Here is a 23,745-nt window from a genome sequence, read left to right on the forward strand (position 1 = left end):
AATCAGAGATGAAGAACTCAGTAAGTAAAATTAAAAGTACACTAGAGGGAGTTAACAGCAGACTAGAAGAAACAGAAAATCAGATCGGTGACTTGTAGGGCAGAGTAGTGGAAAGATATCAAGCTGAAGAGGAGAAAGAAAAAAAGGCTAATAAAAAATGAAAATACAGTTAGGGAGCTCTGCAAAACCATCAAGCATAATAACATTCACATATAGTGATTCCAAAAGAAGAAGAGAAAGGGTGAAGAAAACTTCCCAATTCTGGGGAAGGATACAGAAATCCAGACCCAGGAGGCACAGAGAGCCCTCATCAAAATCAACCCAAGGAGGTCTACATCAAGACATATTGTAAGTAAAATGGCAAAAAGTAGTGATAAAGAGAGAATTTTAAAAGCAGCAAGAGAAAAGAAAATGATTACACATTGGGAGAAACCCATAAGGTAGATAAGAAAACCCATAACTGATTTTCAGTAGAAACTTTGCAGGCTATAAGGAAGTGGTATGATATATCCAAAATGTTGAATGTTGAACACACACACACACACACACACACACACACACACAACTCTGCAACCAAGAATACTCTATCCAATAAGGCTATCATTCACAACAGCATGAGAGAGAGTTTCCCAGACAAACAAAAGTTAAAGGAATTCATGACCACTAAAAGAGCCCTACAACAAATGTTAAAAGGTAAGAAAAGTAGAAAGCAAAAAAAACAGTAAAATTAGGTATATCTATAAAAAATCAGTCAAGAGATTAACAAAATAAAAGAATGTTAAGTATAATACCAAATGACTAAAACGTGGAGGAGTCAGGGAGAAATAAATTGAATGGGTTCAAACTTAAGCAACCATCAACATAAAATAAACTGCTGTATGCATATGATGTTATAAAATTCCACGAACTTTAAATGTGCAGAATTTTTGTTTACTTTAATTAATATATCCTTTATATGACTTAATTTTCTAAGTTTAGTTGTAAAATATATCTCTTGATTTAAAAGAAACAGCACGGACATCACAATTACTCATACTGAAAAAACATTCCAAAATCTAAGATATAAAGGGATAAATTTTCTGTAGGTAGCAGTTCACTCATAGAAAATTCTCTCTCATCCTGTAAGTTTGCAGGCTTCTATACTATGTCTGAACAAAATGCAAGTCTACATGTTTCATTGCTCAAATAATTAAGTATAATAAAAATGTATATTTTCAGACAACTTCCTCTGTTTCTTTAAGAAAAAAACGTTTTCAAGGTAAGTAATTTATTTACACATGAATTATTACATTAGAGTTCACTGTGTTAGAGCATATTTGATTTATGATGTGTAATTTCATGGTTTTTTCAGCTAGTTATTTGTTTTGATATTCAATTCGAAATGCTAAGTAAAGATAAAATCATCCTATATAAAATAAAATGTACTATTTTGTAGTGGAAAGAAAAATTTTAAATTATAATGTGATTAAAAACTGAGATAGGAACCAATTTTGGAGCAATTAGTGCTAAAAAGACATTTGTTCTTTTAACACTGGCAAGGTCATTCTTAGCAAATAAACAGGCACAGCAGGAGATACCTACAAAGACATAATATCTTGAAATCAGATTGATGTAAGCTACTCTTGATCACCCGCAGGCACCCCAATTACCTGGAATTACTATCCCAATTAAGCACCTGTCTTTACAGTTGAGTGTTATTAGGTTCGACTTGATAAGATGGGAAAGTCCCAATTAAGAGGACTCCCTAATTAAGCATGGTTTATGTAGAACAGACTGATTAATCCAAAAATATATTTTCTGTCCTAGTTCAATAATATTTTATCCATGACATATACATCTATTATCTATTATATACACATCTATTATCTGTCTAGATACCTATATCTATATCTGTATATGTATATATATTTCCATTTAAGTCGTTATGAAATGCTTTATGATAAATATCTTGCAATAATAAAGGAAAAAAATAAGACCTGTCAGAAATGGTCCAAATGTGGCAAAATCCTTCTCTCTTACAAGTAAGCTATAAGCAGTACATGTAAGACTCCATTCCCTAATATTTTTTGTTTTTATTTTGGACTTTCCATACTACACTTTAATTTGCACTTGCATTTAAAACTCTTAAAAATCATAGCTAGCCATTATATTTTGTGTAATTTCTATGAAGCTAATGTACTATTGTTCATCTAGCACATGTTTCACTCCTGTTATAATTTACAACTTAATTAGAGCTCATTAGATAAATTGGAAGAACTGTGACTTTGAAAGTGAAATCTCTACAGTTCCAATTATTCAAAAGTGCATATACTGCTAACTAGAGTGAGATGTGCCATTGAAGGAAAGGAAATTGTATGAAGACTTATCTCTATGATTCTAACCCTTATTGTATCAAGAGAAATACACTTACAGTATAATTGTTTTAATTTAATAAATTTTGGAAGAAAGATTCAGAAGAAATGAATATAAATATATTACATAGTTATTGTTGCATAACAAATCTCTTTAAAACACACTGGCTTAAAACATCAAGAATTACTGATTGTCTTATACAGTTTCTGTGGGCGAAGTATTTTAGTGTTGTTTGACTAAAAGGGTCTGGTTAGGGGTCTCCATGAGATTACAAGAGATATCAGCTGACTGCATTCTTTTTAAGGCATATATACTTCTGAAGAAATAATTACACAAAAGTCACTCAGAAATAACTTCACCTACTTGGCAACTTGGTGCTGGCAGTTCGCTAGGAGATTTATTTCTTCTCATTATGAACCACTTTATTGGTTACTTGAGTGTCATCTCAGCATGGAAGCAAACACTCACCAGAGCAAGAGATTCGAGCAACCAAATCTCTTTCATATTACATCAGCCACACAGGACAACCAGCCCTGGTGCCGTGTAGAAGACCACACAATGGCATTACCATTTGACAGTCATTATTGGGATCATCATGGAGGCTTGCTAACCCCATAGCTTACTGCTTGCTGCAGAAATTCTTTTGCCAGATTTTCATGATTCTGCTTTTAATTCTGTTATTGATTGTGTGACTTTTGGAAACACACTTAACTTCTATCTCTGAATTTCTCTATATTCAAAATAGAAATTACAGTATTATTTACTCTATAATATTTATGAGAATCAAATGAGCTAACATTTGTTTTTGTTTTTTTTTAAATTTTTTAATGTTTTATTTATTTTTGAGAGAGAGAGACAGCATGAGCAGGGGAGGGTCAGAGAGAGAGGGAGACACAGAATCCGAAGCAGGCTCCAGGCTCTGAGCTAGCTATCAGCACAGAGCCTGACGCAGGGCTCAAACCCACGAACCGTGAGATCATGACCTGAGCTGAAGTTGGACGCTCAACCAACTGAGCCACCCAGGAGCCCCGAAATGAGCTAACATTTGAAAAGTATTGTTAGAAGAGTAAGGGATACAGTACATTTCTGTTCCTGATTGTTACTTCAATTTTTATTTTTGTGGTAATATCACAAAGTAAGAAATTTTTATGTGTTTTTTAGAGACTAAAGCATATAGCTTCCTGGACATCTTACATCCATGTACTGTTGGTTAACATAATTTAAATTTTTTAATGATTTATTTATTTTTGAGAGAGAGATAGAAACAGCATGAGTAGGAGAGGGTCAGAGAGAAAGGGAGATACAGACCCCGAAGACAGGCCCCAGGCTCTGAGCTAGCTGTCAGCACAGGGCCCGACACAGGGCTTGAACCCACGTTCTGTGACATCATGACCTGAGCTAAAGTCAGGCGCTTAACTGACTGAGCCATCCAGGCATCCCTGGTTAACTTTAAAATTAAAGTTTTTAAAATTAAAGTAATTAAAAAAAAAAACTCTTAAAAAAGCATTTGGCTAAAATTAGCAACTGAGGAAACAACAGATGTTGGCTAGAATGCAAAGAAAGTGGAACCCTCTTATACCATCGGTGGGAATGTAAACTGGTACAGCCACTCTGGAAAACAGTGTGGAGGTTTCTAAGAAAGTTACATATAAAACTTCCCTATGACCCAGCAATTGCACTACTAGGTATTTATCCAAAGGATACATGCACCCCAAGGTTTATAGCAGCACTATCAACAATAGTCAAATTATGGAAAGAATCCAAATGTCCATCAACTGATGAATGGATAAAGAAGAGGTGTGTCTATATAGATATAGATAGAGATATAGAGATATAATAGAATATTATTCAGCCATAAAGAGGAATAAAACTGCCATTTGCAACAACCTGGATGGAGCTAGAGTGTATTATACTAAGTGAAATGCGTTGAGCCACATTGTCACATTAATTTCAGGTGTACAACACAGTGATTCAATTTCTCCTTAACTCAAGTTGTGTTCAGTGCCATCAACATAAGTTTTGATTGAGAATGAAGGAGGTAGCAAATATATATTCCATGATGAATACAATAAAAAATAGTAGTGAAATCAATGATCTATTGAAGAGATATATTTTTATAGATGGACAAAGTACATATGAAAACTAAAATTCACAATAAAATCTCAACCAACCTTGGACATTTGGCAAAAAGATAAAGACTGCACTGTCAACCTTGGAATAGAAGATACACTATGTATCATAAGCCAGATTAGTGAATCAATTAAAATATTCAAAAAGACCAAAAATGACTGAAAATATAAAATCAACAATTAAAAATGAAACAAACAAAAACTAAAACATAAGTTTGTAGTAAAGTTTGACTTTCAGTTTTGAATTTGAGGTGAGGAAAGAGGGAATGTCAGAATTTAAATTAATTTCTTCGCTATGCCTGACATCATTTCCTGACAAAATGAAAATAGGCTATGAACTAAAAATGGTTTCTATAGCTTATGCTAAATGTAGATGCTTGCCAAAAATAACAATGTTAAATGAAATATTTCTTGATATAGGACCTACTGTCATCACTCTCCATTGCTATTAATTTTAATTCTTTGGTGAATTGGCTTAGCAAGAATCATATATTTTCATAAATATCACTAGCAATCAGAAAAATTTACAAAAAGTGTAACAAGCCAATACAAAAGTATAACTCATAAAAATGTATGGGAGTATTTATAACAGAAATACTGAATGAGAATAAAATTTGCATGCATTTGCAATTCATAAGTTACTAGTTCCAGTGAGTCCAGTAAAATTGAATTCCTTGCTCCAACCATAATCAATGATCTTCTTACATCAACCAATTTTGTATCTTAATTTCTCAGAATGAGGAGATATATTTTTTCCTAAACTATACTCACCCTCTGTAAACTGTGAATTTTAAAGGTAAAATAGCTGCAGGGCAGCTAGGTGGCTCAGTAGGTTAAGCCACTGACTGGCTCAAGTCATGATCTTGCAGTTCATGAGGTTCCAGTCCTACTTCAGGCTCTGTGCTCTGTTCAGAACCTGGAGACTGCTTCAGATTCTGTCTCCCTTCCTCTCTGTCCCACTCTGCTCACACTCTCTCTCAAAAATCAAACGAACATAAAAAATAATTAAAAATAAAGAAAAACGGTTTGCAAGTGTACCAAGAGTTCTTTCCAAATAATTGAAAGAAACCCAAAAGAATAATAGTAACAATAATAACACATGCATGTGCACACACATAAACACAATCTACCTATCTGTATTTCCTCCTGCTTTGCAGACTGGTTTGTGCTTCAGACAGCTGAGCAATATAAAAAGGCAGTTTCAATAAGTACCATGTTCTTCCAAAAGTGCACTCATAACCACATAAAATTCAATTTGCCTTTCTATTTTCTCCAACTCTCCCACCACACACACACTATTATTCAATATGCATACCGGTTTCTAATCATTAAAGCTGTTGTTATGTAACTCTAAGTCTTTATCTAGCATAGACCTTCATTCATAGATGTTATTCAATAAGTATTTATAGAATGAACAGATGTTGGGCTAGAGAAAAGAATAGCCCAATTGACACTGATGTATTAAATCAATAAGAAATATAGTACATGGCTAGTACATTAGTGCATACGAAATTTTCTAATATGTGCATTTAATAATGTTTCCTCTTGTAGAAAGATATTTGTTTAAAAAAATCTTCCAAGCATAATCAGCTATAAAAATTCATTTTTTCCTGTTAGTCAACCAATTGTTTTCATTTAATTATATCATAAACTATAATAAAAATACTATATAATAAAAGACACTAAAATAGAAATGTTTTAAAGAAAGTAAGGAATGTTTCCTTGTTTCAAAAACAAGTATTTACAAAACTACTACATTGAGAAATGCGACAAAAAATGTTACATTACATATGCTTTAATAATAACTGAAATAAAACATTTGAGCTGTATATTGTATTATAAGAAGTTTCATAAGATATTATTAACAATTTATTACTTTAATTGATACATTATTAGAAACAATACATTACTTCAAATCTAATAAAGGCATTTGAAAATATAGCATTTGTATTTTTATTTTGACTCACAATCGACATTTTATTGCACCTCCTGAATTATATCCTTTGAATGTATCTCACCAAACAATCTCATGCTGTGATCACTATTCATTAAAAAAGTAACAGAAGATTTTGCTTTATGCTGAAGACTCCCTCTTACATTTGTACATTATATACCTATATGTATGTATGCGAAATATATACACACATATATAAACCCATGTATAATATAAAGGTTTTTTAAATTATTTTGAGAGAGAAAGAGAGAGAGAGTATGAGCAGGGGAGAGGGGCAGAGAGTGAGAGAGAGACAATCTTAAGCAGTCTCCACACTCAGCAAATTCGCAACACAAGGCTCAACCCCGATCCTAGGATCTCAGCCAAATTAAGAGTCAGATGCTCAACTGACTCAGCCACCTAGCTTCCCTTAATATAAAATATTTTTAAATGCTATATATTATTTTATACTTCTCATGTTCTTGGTACTGATAAAATATAACTGAATAAAACATATAAAAGAAGCAATGGTCCCTATCATGAAATAGCCCACAGTAAACTTAGAAAAAATAGAAAATAGGAACACATTTAATGTTTTTCAAAGTCAACAGAGTACTCAGTAATTATTTAGCCATGGTGATCCCATGATTGGATTTATATCTCAAATAAGAATATTTTTGTAATTTATTGAATGTTGAATGTTTACGTTCTGATCAAGAGTTCCAAGGTGTTTGTCAATGTGAGTATATTTTTATACATTTTATATAAATTTTAATATATACTAGCATTAAAGGAGGACTAATTGAAATATTATAAAGGTGCAAATTAAAATATGAAGAAACAAATTAGTAATACGAAAAAACATCATGAAGTCTCTTAGCATAACAACAACGCAAAGAACTGTATGAATCTACACAACTAATGACAAAATAAAGAAGTCAATGATAAAAGGAGTAAAAATACTTGCAACATAAGCAATAAAATAGAAGAACACGCGTCTAAGCCTGTGTTGATTGTTTTTCTGAACACTCATAATAAACATGCAAAAAAAACCCAGATTTCGAGAACAGGTAAATACCAATGGGAACAAAACGAAACATACTATGTTTTTTTTTTTTTTCTTTGACACAGTAAGCTAAAACAAAAGTTTACTTTTAAACCATTGTAGAAAAAGTTATTTTACCTAATAATAGGCTATCGGTAGGTAGGAAAAGGCCCAGTATACCAGCCATCATTCATAAGTCAGCAACACCAAAACCTTCTGGTTGCTACAAACTTCAAGGATATAAAATGTATTTGAGAGAAATGCTTAAATAATTAATAAGCTCCATGAGAATCATACTAAACAATGAATAGGTCAACCAAGAAATCAAAAAGGAAATCAAAAACCCATGGAGATAGATGAAATGCAAACATGACAATCCAGCATCTTTGGAATGCAGTGAAAGCTGTTATAAGAGTTCAACTTTTAGCAACAGAGGTCTACCTCAAGAAGCAAGAAGAATATGAAATAAATAACTTAATCTTATATGTAAAGGAGCTTGAAACAGAACAACAAACAAAACACAAATCCAATAGAAGGAATTAATAAAAATTAGACCAGAAATAAATGAAACAGAAACTAAAAAAGCAATAAAAGCAGATCCAGAAGCTGGTTCATTAAAAACATCAACGAAATTGATAAACCTTCAGCCAGATTCAAAAAGAAGAAAGAGAAAAGAAAAAGAGTGAGAGAGAGAGAAGAGAACTCAAATAAAATAAAAATGAATGAGAGATAACAATCAATACCACAATAATACAAAGGATTACAAAATAATTTTATGAAAATTATATGCCAACGAATTGGGCAACCTTGAAGAAATGGCTAAGTTTCTAGAAACATATAACATCCCAAAATGTAGCCAAGAAGAAATAGAAAATTAGAACAAACCAATTTCCAGCAATGGAATTGAAACAGTAATTTAAAAAAAGTCCATAACCAGAAACTTCACAGGTTAATTCTACCAAACATTTAAAGCTTTAATACCTGTTCTTTTCAAACTATTTCAAAACATAGAAAAGGAAGTATTCAAATTCATTCTGAGGCCAACATTACTCTTCTACCAAAATCAAAAAGACACTACAGAGAGAGAGAGAGAGAGAATTATAAACCAACATCTATGATGAACACAAATGAGGAAATTCTCAATAAAATATTAGCAATCTGAATCCAACAATACATTAAAAAATCATTCAGTACAATCAAGTGGGATTTATTCCAGAGATGCAAAGGTAGATCAATATTCACAAAGCAATCAATGTGATACATCACATTAAAAAAGGGAAGGGTAAACCTCATATGATCATTTCAATAGATATTGAAAAAGCATTTGATGAGTTTCAACATCCATTGATGACAAAAAAAAAAGCCTCTCAATATAGTAGATTGTGAGGGAACAGAACATTCTTCAACATAATAAACTCATTATATGAAAAACTCACAATGAACATCATAGTCAATGGGGAAAACTGAGAGCTTTTCCCCTAACATGAGAAAGAAACAAGGACGTCCACTCTTATCTCTTTTATTCAACATAGTACTGAAAGCCACAGACACAGTAATAGACAAGAAATAAAAGGCATCCAAATTGGTAAGGAATAAGTGAAACTTCCGCCTTCTGCAGATGACATGATACTATATATAGAAAACCTAAGACTCCATCAAAAAAGTACTAAAATTGATAAATGAATTCAATAAAATTTTAGGATAGAAAATCTATATACAGGGGCACTTGGGTGGCTCAGTCAGTTGACCATATGACTTTGGCTCTGGTGATGATCTCACAGTTTGTGGGTTTGAGCCCCGCATTGGGCTCTATGCTGACAGCTTGGAGCCTGGAGTCTGCTTCGGATTCTATGTCAACCTCTCTCTCTGCCACTCCCCTACTCATGCTGTCTCTCTCGCTTCCTCTCACAAATAAACATTAAGTAAAAAAAAAAAAAAAAAAGAAAATCAATACACAGAAATTAATTGGATTTCTAGACATTATAGTGAAGCAGCAGAAAGAGTAGTTATGAAAAACAATCACATTTACAATTGCACCAAAATAATATAATACCTAGGAATGAACTTAACCAAGGAAATTAACCTGTACTATCAAAACTATATAGCATTGATGAAAGAAACTGATGATGGCACAAAGAAATATTCCATGCTCATGGTTTGGAAGAAAAATTATTGTTAAAATATCCATACTACCAAAAGCAATCTGCAGATTCAGTGCAATCCCTAGCAAAATACCAAAAACAGTTTTCAGAGAACTAGAATAAATAATCCTAAAACTTATATGGAGCCACAAAAGACTCCAAACAGCCAAAGTTATCTTGAATGAGAAAAACAAAACTGGAAGTATCACATCACAGATTTCAAGATACACTACAAAGTTGTAGTAGTCAAAACAGTATGGTACTGTCACAAAAATAGACACATAGATCAATGGAACAGAACAGAGAGCTCAGAAATGAACCCATGATTTTATGGTCAATTAATCTATGACAAAGGAGGCAAAAATATGCAACAGGAAAAAGCCTCATAGTGTTGAGAAAATTGGACAGCTACATGTGAAAGAATGAAACTGAAATGCTTTCTAAACACATCATACACAAAAATAAACTGAAATTGGATTATATACTTAAATATGAGACATAAAATCATAAAAATCTTAGAAGAGACCACAGATAGTAATTTCTCTAACAATGGCTGTAGGTGAATTTTTCTAGATGTCTCCTGAGGCTAAGGAAAGTAAAACAAAAACAAACTATAGGGACTCCATCAAGATAAAATTAGCTTCTGCACAGTGACAGAAACATTCAATAAAACTAAAAGACAACTTTTGAATCGAAGAAAACTTTTGCAAATGGCATATCTGATAAAGGGTTAGTATCCCAAATATATAAAGAACTTATCAAAGCCAACAGACAAAAAAACAAACAAACAAACAAAAAAACAAAACAAAAAACAACCAAATAATCCAGTTAAAAATAGCATAAATACACATTTTTCCACAGACACACATATAGCTAACAGACACATGAAAAGATGCTCAACATCACTCATCATCAGGGAAATACACATCAGAACTACAAGGAGATAGATATCACCTTGCACCTGTCAGAATGGCTAATATGACCAACACAGGAAACAACTGATACAGGCAAGGATGCCAATTACTGGTGGGAATGCAAACTGGTACAGTCACTCTGGAAAACGGTATGGAGGTTCCTCAGAAGGTTAATAACAGAACTACTCTATGACACATCAATTGCACTACTAGGTATTTACCCAGAGGACACAAAAATACTAAATCAAGGGAATACTTGCACCCAAATGTTTATAGCGGCATTATCAATGACAGCCAAATTACAGAAACAGCCCAAATGTCTATAGACTCATGAATGGATAAAAAAAGAGGCAGTATATATACACAATATTCAGCCATCAAAAAGAATGAAATCTTTCCATTTGCAATAACATGGATGGAGCTAGAGAGTATTATGCTAAGTGAAATAAGTCAGCCAAAGACAAATAATATATGGTTTCACTCATATGTGGAATTTAAGAATAAAACAAATGAACATGGAAGAAAAAAAGAAAGGCAACATAAAACAGACTCTTAACTATAGAGCACAAACTGAGGGTTGCTAGAAGGGAGATGGGCAGGGAGGATGGGTTAAATGTGTGATGGGTATGAAGGAGGTCACAGGGGATGAGCACTGAGTGTTGTATATAAGTGATGAAGCACTAAATTTTTACACCTGAAACTAATATTACACTGTATGTTAAGTAACTGGAATTTAAATGAAAACCTGAAACAAAAATAAATGAATGAATGAATAAATAAATAAATAAATAAAACAATAAAAGTAGGTAGAAGACATGAATAGATATTTATTTATCCGAAGAAGACATACAGATCACCAACAGACACATGAAAAGATGCTCAACTTTATTCATCATCAAGGAAATACAAATCAAAATCATATTGAGATATCATCTCACACCTGTCAGAAGAGCTAAACCTAAAAACACAAGAAATGCCAAGTGTTGGCAAGGATGCGGAGAAAAAGGAACCTGCATGAACTGTTGGTAGGAATGCAAACTGGTGGGTGCAGCCACTGTGGAAAACAGAAATGAGGTTACTCAAGAAGTTAAAAGTAGGATTACCATATGATCTAGTAATTCCACTAATGGGTATATACCCAAAGAATATTAAGACAGTAATTCGAGAGGCTCCTGGATGGCTCAGTCGGTTAAATGTCCAACTTTGGTTCAGGTCATGATTGCACGGTTCGTGGGTTCGAGCCCCATGTTGGGCTCTGTGCTGACAGCTAGCTCAGAGCCTGGAGCCTGCTTCCGATTCTGTGTCTCACTCTCTCTTTGACCCTCCCCTGGTCACTCTGTCTCTCTCTCTCAGAAATAAATTAATTTTTTTAATTAAAAAAAGAAACAGTAATTCGAAAAGAAATATGTTCATTGAAGACTTTTTTTAAACTGGCAAATTATAGAATAAGCCAAAGTGTCCACCAATAGGTGAATGGATAAAGAAGAGGTAAATACATATTCAGCCTAAAAAAGAGTGAAATTTTGCCATTTTGCAACAACATATATGGACCTAGAGGGTATTATACTAATTGAAATGAGTCAGTCAGAGAAAGACAAATACCATATGAGTTCATTCATATGCAGAATTTAAGAAACAATCAAAGAAAAAAACAGTAAAACCAAAAATCAGAATTCTAACTATAGAGAATAATCTGATGGTTACCTAGGGAAGGGAGTGGGAGGCAGGAGAAATACACGAAGGGGATAAAGAATGCTTATCCTGGTGAGCACTGAGTTCTGTATCGAATCATTGAATCACTATATTGTACACCTGAAAGTAATATCACACTGTATGTTAACTATTCTGGGACTAGAATTAAAAAAAAAAAATACTAGTATATTAGTAGTGATGCTTTAATCACTGTTTAATAAAGTCTGAAAACATTCAAATCTACGTGCCAGTGTAAAACCCATTGAGGAAAAAAGAAACAGTAGCAGTCAATGAATCTAGGAATATTTTTACTAATCCAGTCATGGCAAAATATAATCTTGTAATCTACTAAGAGAATATTTACTTTTCTAGAGAGTTCTTGCACAGAGAGTGGTGACACAAAGGCTTTTCTTTCCAGGAAGCAACTTTATTCTTGCTGGCACTGCTCAGTTGAGTTCATACCCAAAGAACTGAGGCCCAAACACCACATGGCATAGTTTTTTTTTTTTTTTTTAAATATAGTTTTTACTTTTTTTGTCCCCTATGTTGTCACGTAGGTATATAGTCAGGTTGCCTTGAAGTTTGTTTGTTTCTTTTTTTCCCCTTAGGGAGGGGACCCTACCACACTTTCTTATACTAAAAATGATATATCATAAGGCAGGAAAAAAAGAATATAAAACCAACTCTAGCTTGTCACAGAATTACCAAACAATTTAATTTTACTTGCACATTAAGTATGAGCATTATTACAAGAAAAAATTAAGAATGATTGCATGTTATTAGAGAAAGGTCTACACTGATATGTAAGAATAGGTAATACATATATATATATATATATAAACTTTTAAGGTAGATAGTATTTATATAAATATAATAGGACAATTACCACTAAAATAAGTCAATCATCCCATCACAACAAATAAGTTGAATCATTTTAGCAATAACAAAGATAGCACATTTCGCCTGTCATTGTTGTAAGCATTTTTGCATAAATTAAGCCACTAGAGCTTCACAGTAAACTCATTAGTTGATTCTATTGTTATATCTGCTTTGTAGGTAAGTCAACTGTGACCAATAAAGGTCAAATTGTCTGCTCATCTGAAGAAATTAGGAGACAATGAATTTAGTAGTAACACTGTAAGCAACTTCACCCAAATATCTTCATGACCTCATAAAAGGAAGGTTTATTGCAGAAAAACCCCCACTTTAAACACTTCAACAATTATTCATAACTGGGGTAAACTAAGGTTGAAAAATGGCAGTCGTTAAATATACCATCTGTGATCTTATACAATAACACATAGGAAAACACAGAAACTATATAATAAGAAGAAGTCTACAGCTAAGAACACTCATTCCAAGGACAAGCTTAAGAAAGGGAAACTGAAGTCAAAAGGTGCAAAAGGAAGAAACTAAAATGCATAGCAGGTGGGAAGCTATTCTAAACAAAGAAACTGACAGCTTCAATGTGCACATTGGAACTGGCAGAAAGGTAGCAAAAAAAAGATGGCTGTGACTCTTGTATTAGATATGCATCTGTATCTCAACCTAGTTCCTCTAAGGATAACTAATAGTTTTAAATTCCTCTTTAATCCAAATTAACCTTTATAGTATGAAAATTGTAAAAACCTCAAGTGTTTTTAATTTAAGGGCAAAAATCTATATATTACTGAAGGTCAAAGGTTGCAGTTTTTCTGCACAGAGAAAGCAGCAGCACAAGAGAGATAAGAAATTCATAGATTCACCATTGTCAAAAGTCAAAGCTCTTCTTTGGCTCCATGAATATCTCTGGTCTGTATATTAGACCAAAAAAAAAAAAAAATGGAATCTATCCTGACAAGTAGTTGTTCTCCATATCCTGCAAATGTTGATGCTGATTAAAATTTCCAAAAGAGGGAGTGGCTTTACTTAAGATGTAGACAGTTACAGTAAGATTACTTAATGAGTTGTGGATTGACAAAAAATTTTTAAACTAAAGGGACCTGCTTTTTGCATAACACTTGTGAATATACTACATGCCATTGAATTGTCAACTTTAAAATGGTTCATTATGTTATGTGAATTTTACCTCAGTTTAAAAAATCCAAGGCAGTTTAAAAAAGCAGTAAGTAGTTAGCTTTTCATCCTCTTTAAAACTGCAATGATAAATGAATAGTAAAATATGAATATGTATGGTTTCATTTAAATGAATACGCTTTATAAAATATATCATCTCCATCAGGCAAATTACACAATTACTTTTTATCCTTTTTTTTAAAAAGTCAGGCCACTCATTTTTTCCTGCCCAGTATCTTTAATAAGAGGTATTATTCTTTCAAAAATTGAATCTATGAGGTCAAAAGCAGAAGAGAAAATACCCTCTAATGAAAATTACAGTTCTATTTCTGTTTCTGAGGCACTTTAATCATTCACTGTGTATTGTTGCTGGACTTAACAATCACCGTTTGTGGGCAAAATAGCTGTAATTAGCTCCATGTTAAGCACTGAGCTGACAGGGAAATATTCTCAAAAGAATTCTAAATTAGCACTAATTTAAATCACCTCTACTATCAAAGGCTTTCTTTAGCATATCTGAAAAGTTTATATAAGATTTTCTACTGGACTATTTAAATGAAAATCTTTCATCCTGATAGGGTATGCTAAGGCTAACAAGCAGGGACAAATACCAAGTTGGGGAGTTTGCAAAAGTTGGCAAAATTCATATTTATATATGAATTTTAATATATATGATATATAATTGGTCAGAACAAGTAATAATCTAAAGCTACTGAATTGACACGGAGATTCCAAATGTGATGAAAAAAATAAGTAAATCAACATGTGCATTCCACGACTTTCTCAAAGGAACTAGGGATTTGTTGAATAGCTCTTTGATTTTAATCCAAGTACCTGACACATCTGTCATACAGTGAGCTCATTTATAGAGAAACAATTAACTATTTAATTACCAGAAACTAAACAAATTTTATATTAATGACATAACTTTAATATTTTTATGAAGAAACTAAAATGTATTATGTACACAAACATCTTTGACATCCGTGTATATAAACATCTATTTTGCATCAATAAATTCACACTATTAGTGTCCAAAGGAATAAAAAACATTCAAAATAACATAATATCAGCAGTAGAAAAATGAGTGTAAGGCACTGGACATGTAATATGGAGTTCCCATTACATATAAACAGATATTAAAGAAATTAGATGCTGTCATTTATATAATTTCAGCTTTTTATTCCAGGGTTATATATAATTTATCTTTGAGTATTAATTGTGGTTAAGCTGATGATTTCTGTAAAATTTAGGAAAGCAAGAATAAAACTAAATCATTTAAATATTATTCCTCCTGGTGCGCCAGAGTGACTTAGTCGGTTAAGCATCAGGCTTCAGCTCAGGTTGTGATCTTGTGGTTTGTGAGTTCCAGCCCTGCATTGGGTTCTGTGCTGATGGTTCTAATACTCCCACCCTGAACCCTGAACCAATACACCATCATTTTTATCCTATAACTTTGCAACAATCCTCTTACTGTGTCTCTTCTTCCTGGCTGGTCCTCTTTCATTTATTCTTAATGCAGTAGCTAGTAAAATCTTCTTAAAACTTAAGGCAGATCATATCACTCCCATGCCTGTAACTACCTACTATCTTCTCATCTCATTTCAAGCTGGAGTTATTACATTGAACCTGCAAACTACACAACAAATTTAGTTCCCTGCTATTTCCTATTTTGGTGACTTCATCTTCTGTTTTACTCCCCCTTTCTCAGTTTACTGGTACCAAAAAGTACCGAAGTTTGACAACTTTTTGCGAGAACAATTAGAAGAAATGATTTTGTCTGTCAGGTTTTGAGTGGGAGACTAATGATATCACATGCATGGAATTTAAGGAATTCAGTTTTTCATGTGTTAATTTTAAGAAACTGTAGAAATATTGAGTTTCTATATTTACAGTTACATGTGGAAATATTGAGTTTGCATTTGGATTTATGATTCTCGAATTCAGTGGAGATATTGCTGTTCAAATATATATAGATGTGATGAACACGGACCTCTTAAAATAGCTTTCTAACTAAAATGTGACTGCTATATTACTTTTTAACGGAAGCCATAACAACGAACTATAGACAGTATGAGATGAACAAGAGAAATTTATTTCCTCACTGTTTGGAGAATACAATCTGAGATCAAGATGTTGGCAAGATTGAACTCTTCTGAGGCCTCTTTCCTTGGCTTGTCCAGGGCCAGCGTCTCCCTGTATTTTTACATGGTCCTTCTTCTGTAATTTTCTGTGTCCAAATTTCTTATCTTTATAATAAAACCAACCCTATTTGATAGGGTCCACTCTAATCACTTCATTTAACTTTATTATCTCTTTAAAGACACTTTGTCTAAATATAGTCACATTCTGAGGTACTAGACATTAAGACTAATAAATGAATTTTAAGGAGACACAGTTCATCCCATAACAGGTTCTCACCCCTTAATCTATGTTTCTTGTGAGAACCAAAAAGATATTCCCTTCCTTAACACAATACAGTGTGCAAAGTGTGGTATAATACAGTATCTTTGAGAAGTTAGTTGCTAATTATGTACTGTAAGTTTGAAATAACATGCAGAGGTATTAAATGGAACTGGTATCCCAAATATCAATGAGAGTGATAGGATTCTAGAATGTCGTAGCCCAGATACCAGGACATAAATGTCAAAGGAAGATGAATATTTCCATAATGTCCAAGGTAGGAGTGGCAATCAACAGGCCTTATTCTGAAGGTATCTGTTAGAAAACAGCATTCTAAGGGATAAGATAGAAGGTCAGAAAAACTAGTGAGCAGAAGGCTGATCCAAGATATCATGGTAATAAATAATACTGGTTCACAAGGCTTCCAAACCTGTCATTTTCCACTGCTTGAAGTGGGGAAAGGTTCTCTTAAGGAAAGACCTAAATCATTATTTTTAAGATACAAAATATCTTAAGTCATAAAATAAGGTGCCTCTGATTCTTCTCCAAAAGGAGCCTTTGTAATTTGCCAATGCAACTATGTACCCAAAAAAATGACAATCACTAGCACTTTTGGATTATTTTCATATATATCTGAACTGACACAGAAACTAAGTTACTTGAAATGTAAAAATATTTTTTGGATTGACATATGAATATCAAGTAATAAGTGGTTTTGGACTGAGTTTATCAAGTAGCATGTCTAATATATTTTTGCACAATATACTTTCCATTTCTCAAGTTCTATATGAAATATATATACTTTACAAATGAAAGAAGCCTCACCTTGGTTCTCATGATGGACCTTTGGGTTAGAAAGACCTAGAAGAAAGCCTCTAAAACTACTGATCCTCTGGCCAAGACAGTGTATCCAAAGCAAATCCATATTCTAGATATATTTACAGAGGAAACATAAAAAGATTTTAAAGATGCAGAGAGACCTGTATCCACCATTGTTCATTTTAATCCACTATCTGAATCTTTATGGAAAGCAGAAGAGCACCTTAACATTAATTACTGGGCAGTCCAAAATATGTTGAACCAGATGTTATATTTTATATGGAGCAGACCAATACAGCCTCTGACATTTTGTATGTAGCTTTTAGTTTGGTGATTTTTCTTTCCTTAATCCTTTTTAACAAGAAGGATTATATATATTGCTATATATATATCCATTGTATTACATATGTAGCCAGTGTATTTTACTGCTGTGTGTGTGTCTTATATATGTATTAAGGGAATTGAGTGTCAAGATAATGTCTAAAAAGCTTAAAATGATTGAAAATCAGTGAAGTATTATAGGTACAGAATTTTGGATAATCTTAGTGTCCCCTTTAATATAAAACTCTTTCTACTCTCAAGAAACTGACTTCTACCACTGAGAAATAAATACTTAATGCACCTCTTTGGATTTTAGACACATGAGTCTACTATTCTGACTATTAAAGACATGACTAGAAATTCTGCTAGTTCAGAATGTGATCTAGAGCAAAAGAGTTCTCTGTGGTAAAAAAAAAAGGTACAGAATATGCTGCTTAACTTTAGGACCATGGACCCAGCACAAGAAAGGTGACACAAATATGTTTTGCTGACATTCACACTGTGTGGCTTTTGTGTTAAGCTCAGCAGGAGAGCAAGCCATCAGATTCCCAGGTTGCTGCAGCAAGACCATGCCCTCTGTGGCACAAAACAAAGTCCTTTTTAAAAACAGCTCTTCTAGGGTGCCTGGGAGGCTTAGTTGGTTAAGCATCCGACTTTCGCTTAGGTCATGATCTCGCGGTTGTGGGTTCGAGCCCCACGTCGGGCTCTGTGCTGACTGCCAGCTCAGAGCCTGGAGCCTGTTTCAGATTCTGTATCTCCCTCTCTCTCTGACCCTCCCCTGCTCATGTTGTCTCTCTCTCTCTCTCTCTCTCTCAGAAATAAATAAAACACTTAAAAATTTTTTTTTAAAAACTAAAAGGCAACCAACGGAATGGGAGAAGATATTTGCAAATGGCATATTGGATAAAGGGTTAGTGTCCAAAATACCTAAAGAACTCCTAAAAGTCAACACCCAAAAAACAAATAATCCAATTAAAATATGGACAGAAGACATGAANTTAAAATATTAAAAAAAATAAAATAAAAACAGCTCTTCTGACATTGAGGCTTGGTAGAGATGGTGTATTTGATCACTGGGAATGTCTTGATTAAGTAATTACAGCTTCAAACTGTGGCACTGCTACTGAATCACAGATTCATAATTTTTGGCAAGCATGGTAGAGGTCCTCTACCATGAAAGTGGTGCATTTGAAATTGGCCTTAAGTAGATGTCGAAAAATAATCCAACTTACTTAAAATCACTTTTGTAAGATCTGTCCTTCAACTCTCATCTACTGCTTTGTGGCATATTTTCTATAACCATAGAGGGGGAGGAAAAGACTTGGGCCTAGTTAACATACAGAGCATCAAATATAATGGTGGTATCTCAAAATGGATTGCCATGGCATTCCCTTCCATTCAGGATAAACTCTGAAGAACTGTGGTAAAGAAAACTTTTCTCAGTGGGCAGAGGTGTAAGCAATATATTTCACTGCATCACTCAAATTGCAGGAAGAAGTGTCCTAGAGCATGTTTTACACTGATATCTCACTAGAGGGGAAAATAACAGCCTCCATGCTAGGGGATGTGGATAGTACGATGCCGGAGTATTGGACAAAAGATCCTTGGGAAAAGATGAAAATTAACCAATAAGAACAGATAAAAATTTATGATCTTTGTTTCTCATGTTAACATACACCAGAGAACATCATGTAAGGAATGCTATCAGAGGAACATCATCACTGACCTAATGAAGTCAGTCAGCCTCTCTCTCCTATATCCCTAATGTTTGCAAGCAGGCAGATGAAGAGATTGCTCATAATGGCACGGGAGGTGGCAATATATTGCCTTAACACGGGTTCCATTTTACCCTGGATTATTTAACAATGTCACTACTCAAATGGCAAGTCTATCAGTAGTGCTTTTCATGAGTCTTAAGTGTGACACTATTTTACAGGAAAATAACTCCAAAGCAATATAATCTGAGTGCCTACAGAATAACTTGCTCAGATCAAGAGACCCATTTTACCATAAAAGTTAAGCAACAATGGGATCACAGTTACACGGTTCACTGATCTTACCATATATCACATTACTGAAAAGGAGCAGGCCTATAAAATACAGACCTGCATAATGGCCCATTAAAGAGAAAATACTTTGAGAGATTTAGCTGCTGCCCTAAAGACTGTAATGTATTTCCTGATCTATTGGTGTTGAGTCTCAAATGCCACAATATATATCATCTGGAAATCAAGGGGTTGAAAAAGTTTTGTTCCTTACAAAGATATGCCCAGAGACCTTATGAAAATTTGCTTCCCATCCCAGAAACCTAGGGCCTTCATAGATAACATTTATTGGTCTTTTGAGGAATGCTCTGCATTTCTGACCATGGAAAGAGTTATGACTTTCTGATGTGGAGGTGAAGCCATGATGTTCACAGGGCAACTCTGGATTCCTCATGCCACTGGATATGTCCATGTGATGGCACAAAACTGACTCTAATTTTCACAAAAAGCTGGAAAAATTATTAAATAATGAATAGGGTGAGAGGGTATATGAAGCTAAGGGGATTCAGGGGGTATGTCTTGGTACTTTTATGTTAAGTTCTAATTATGAATAATGAATTACAGCATCCATTTCCTGAGAACAGTATAGCTTCAAAGGCTCAGTGCCCACAGGCAAGCAAACAAAACCATCTGAAATGCCACCTAAGTGAAAGGAAGCTCTAAATTTATAGTCAAGTAGGTAACTGATGAATACCCATTACAGGTTAGGATTACCTTCAGTAACTGGCCATAGCTTGAGTTGCTATCTCATTTTAATTATTTTTAAGATATTATAATTGGCCACCTCCTTGAGAGATTGGATTTTCATTTCTTCTATCATGGTATATGTGTACACATGTTATTCTCAACACTCAAAATCTATAAGATTTTGACAAGAATTGCACTAAATGTGTAGATTTCTTTGGGTAGTACAGGCAATTGAACAATATTTGTTCTTCCAATTCATGAGCATGGAATGTCTTTCCATTTCAGCATACATTAAAAAAATAATTCACCATGACCAAGTGGGATTTATTCCATGGGTTGTCAGTGTGGTTCAATATTTGCAAATCAATCAATATGATATATAACATTAATAGAAAAAAAGGTAAGAACCATACGATCATCTCAATAAATGCAGAAAAAGCATTTGACGAAGTATAACATTCATTCATGATAAAAACCCTCAACAAATTAGGTTTAGAGGGAATATACCTCAACATCTAAAAGCAATATGTCAAAAACCCAGAGCTAATATCCTCAATGGGAAATACCTGAGAGCTTTTCCTTTAAAGTCAAGAAAAAGACTGGCATGTTCACTCTTACCACTTTTACTTAGCATGGTAATGGAAGTTCCAGCCACAGCAATCAGAAAACAAAATAAATAAAAAGTATCCAAATTGGCAAGGAAGAAGCAAAACTTTCACTATTTACAGATGACATTTTACTCTATGGAGAAAGCCTGAAAGACTCCACCAAAAAAAGTTAGAATTGATTAATGAATTCAGTAAAGTCACAGTATACAAAATCAGTGTACAGATATCTGTTGCATTTCTATACACCAGTAGTGAAGCAGCAGAAACAGAAATTAAAGAATCAATCCCATTTACAACTGCATCAAAAACAATAAGATACCAAGGAATGTGTGGAAGACCTGTACTCTGAAAACTATAGAACACAGATGACAAAAATTGAAGATGGCATGAAGAAAAAGTAGGACAGGGGTGTCTGGGTGGCTTGGTTGGTTAAGTGTCCTACTCTTGATTTAAGCTCAGGTCATGATTCCAGAGTCAAGGGATTGAGCCCTCCTGCTGGGCACTGTGATTAGCATGGAGCCTGCTTATAGTTCTCTCCCTCTGCCCCTGTCCCCAACTTCTACACATTCTCTCTGTCTGTTTCTCACTCAAAAAAAAAAAAAAAAAAAATTAAAAAGTTAATTTAAAAATATATTTAAAGAAAGGTTTTAAAACATTTATCCCACTGTTCAGAATTCTAGGCAGGTAATTTTCCTTGTTACTTCATGACGGTCTCTACTAGCTCACAAGAACAGATTTCAATTCATATCTGGTAAGGGGGGGTGTTAAACTTTCCATCTAAAATTAAGACAAATCTTTCAGTTAAAAAAACATTCTCAATTATGTAGTTTATCAGTTATTTCAGGATTTAAACTTGGTCAATTCAAAATTAACCTCCTTTAAGAGGCAGTCATCCCTTTCATCTCTTTTGCCTTCCCAGGGAGTGCATGAGCAGAAGCAACATTTTATAGCACCAGGAGGAAGAGCAGTGGTGTCATCTTTGCTGACTCCAAAGAGAAGCTTCACCCAAACTGTTCTTTGGGTGTTGTCCTCTGCACACTAGCAGCATCTGTTGGACTGACTACTACACATCCTTCCAGTACATGGTGACACTTAATGTCTTCATGGCCTCGAAAAATCTTTTACATTCTGTACCACTTTGTTCTCTTCTTAGAACTGTTCCCATCTGCCAGCTATCCCTGCCTTTTCTAGTCTCTGATCGATAAGAAACAAATAAGACTATGGAAGTAATACCACAAGGCTTATTTTTACCCAAGTATATCTTCTCACCATTTATTTTATCTTCTACAATGAAAGCCGGGTACTGGTACATGACAATCTGAACAATGTTTTGTTCCTGGAGCCCCACATAGAAGAAAGTCATTGGTCCTCTCTGACTTATATCAAATCTATTAAAAGACTTTCTTTCTTTCTATCATTCAACTTCCAAACCTACAGTTTCAACACATGAAGGATAAGGACCAAAATTCCACTGAGTATACTAATTCATAATTTTCTTTAATTTTAATATTTATCATTCCAAAAAAGAGAACAATGCAATTCATGTTTGAAGTAAATAGCTCTTTTGTCAAATCCTGTGGTCTTCCTATCAAACATAACAAATATTTCAAGTTGGAAAAATCTAAAAAATTCCCAGTTAATTCTCTATATTTTACCAATCTATTCCTTAGATAATTTTTTTTGAGTTTTAAAATATGCCAAATTCTTAACTAATGATTAAGGATACAAAAACAGTAACACAATATTGTGCCAAAGAGTTCAAAATTTAGGGTTTTTTTAAATGTTTTTTTACTTATTTCTGAGAGAGAGAAACAGCATGAGCAGGGGAGGGTCAGAGAGAGAGAAAGACAGAATCTGAAACAGGCTCCGGGCTCTGAGCTCTCAGCACAGAGCCCGACAAGGGGCTTGAACCCACGAACCTGGAGACCATGACCTGAGCCGAAGTTGGACACTTAACCACTGGGCCACCCAGGCACCCCATAAAAACTTCAAAATTTAGTAGGATAAAAATGCAATTTGGCTTTCTCTGTAGTCAATGATACTTAGAAATAAAATAAAATATGCATTTCTGTAGGCAAATGATATTGCTTTAAATTATCTTAAGGACTCTCCATGTACCTGGGTGACTCAGTCGGTTAAGCCTCCAACTTCAGGTCAAATCATGATCTCACAGTTTGTGGGTTCGAGCCCCATGTTGGGCTCTGTGCTGACAGCTCAGAGCATGGAGCTTGATTCAGGTTCTGTGTGTGTCTCTCTCTCTCTTTGCCCTTCTCCCCCTCGTACTCTGTCTCTTTAAAATAAATAATTGTTAAAAAAGAAAATTTTAAAAAACTTATCCAAAGTGACTATATTTCATATCATTTCCCTTAAAATTAAGTTATATGTAAATATATCAAAGGCAAAAATCTTAGCTTTGTGTTTATTCAAAATAAAATCACAACCTATTTTACAAGAATGTTAGTTTCCAAGTAGAAACGTTAATGTATTCAAATATGTTCAGTTATTTTCTAATAACAGCATATTTATCTTTATCAATATATAGATCATTTGAAATAATAGAATTCCTCAATTTAGGTAATTAGTTTGATTCAATTTGCCACT

Source organism: Hyaena hyaena, unplaced genomic scaffold (assembly GCF_003009895.1).
Source record: "Hyaena hyaena isolate Hyena2069 unplaced genomic scaffold, ASM300989v1 scaffold_309, whole genome shotgun sequence".
Classification (NCBI taxonomy): Eukaryota; Metazoa; Chordata; class Mammalia; order Carnivora; family Hyaenidae; genus Hyaena; species Hyaena hyaena.